We start from the raw sequence: 1,296 nt of genomic DNA, 5'->3' as shown, positions 1-1,296 counted from the left end.
AAAAAAAAAAAAAAAAAAAAAAGTGATTGAGCTCTGTAATAAATTTCAGTTTCTTGATAATCGGGTGGTATTTCTTAATCAAGATTGCTTCACATGATTGACAAAATAGAGTTGATGTTTAAGTATTTGGTGAGTTAATGATATGATGATGAATGAAGGCAAAATGCAACAATGGAAGATATAATTAAGCTTTTTTTTTGGTTTTGTTAAGTTTGAAGTTAGAGGTTGATATGATTGGAATTGAAATAAGTCAATAACTTTGTTTTGATCTGTTATGACACTCGTATGATTGTTTCTTCTTTTGTAAATGTTATGTGATTTCGGAGATTCAATAAATTAAAAAGGAAAAAAAATCTATAGAAGTTAACACAATCTACCGATCACATGGTTGAGAAAGACATAAGTCATAAAGACATGAACATGATGACGAGTCACATGCTCCCTTCTGAAAAGAGAAGTATACTATCGACCACTGTATATATATTCTGGCAAACTTAATCTTCTTCTTTGTTTCTGGTCGGCCAAAAGGCACTGGATTTGGTGAAACTGTTAATATTTTGGATGAATAGCGATAGCAAAAGAAATGAAAAAAAAAGCAAATTAAATGAAACATAATTTTGGATGAATAGCGATATCAAATTTCAATTCTGACACATGTCATGTGATTTTTCATTATCTCCAACTTTCAATACTTGTATACAACCCCTAAACCCCACCAACATATATTTTTGTTGCACATGTGACGCTTTAAATTGGGTAGACAATGAAAATCTTTGAATAGATTTACTCCAGAAGAGAGGTAGCAGAAATATCATTTTTATTACTAAGCAATAAAGTCTGACTACAGAACAAATCATTGAAGAATTTAGTAAGACACTAAAACATTTACATTTTATTTAAACAAAATAAAGAGTAATAATCATACAGATTTATTTACAAATATTCAACTAAGTTGAATATATAGCATTATTTTAAGGAATATTTGGAATGTTTGTGTATTAGCCTTAACTATTGCGTAGCTCGAGATACTCGTGCAAATAGTAACTATGTTTGGGTTGAACCCTTTAGATTGATGGTTTTTTTTTTTGAACTACTAGATTGATGGTTATCTTCTCTATTGATGATCGTAATTTTTTTTTTTTAAATAGCATTTATTCCCTTTTGTTCTTCCTCCTGTTGTAATGATGTCATGTTAAAGGAGGATGATCGTAAAATTAGTGGTAATACGAGGGTGTGGATGGCCATATGTTTGTCGAAATATTTGATGTCCACCAAAAATAATTAAAAATAGTAAGA

This window comes from Brassica oleracea, chromosome C1 (assembly GCF_000695525.1).
Source record: "Brassica oleracea var. oleracea cultivar TO1000 chromosome C1, BOL, whole genome shotgun sequence".
Taxonomy (NCBI): domain Eukaryota; kingdom Viridiplantae; phylum Streptophyta; class Magnoliopsida; order Brassicales; family Brassicaceae; genus Brassica; species Brassica oleracea.
The sequence above is the reverse complement of the archived record's forward strand: the minus strand, read 5'-3'. Positions refer to the sequence as shown.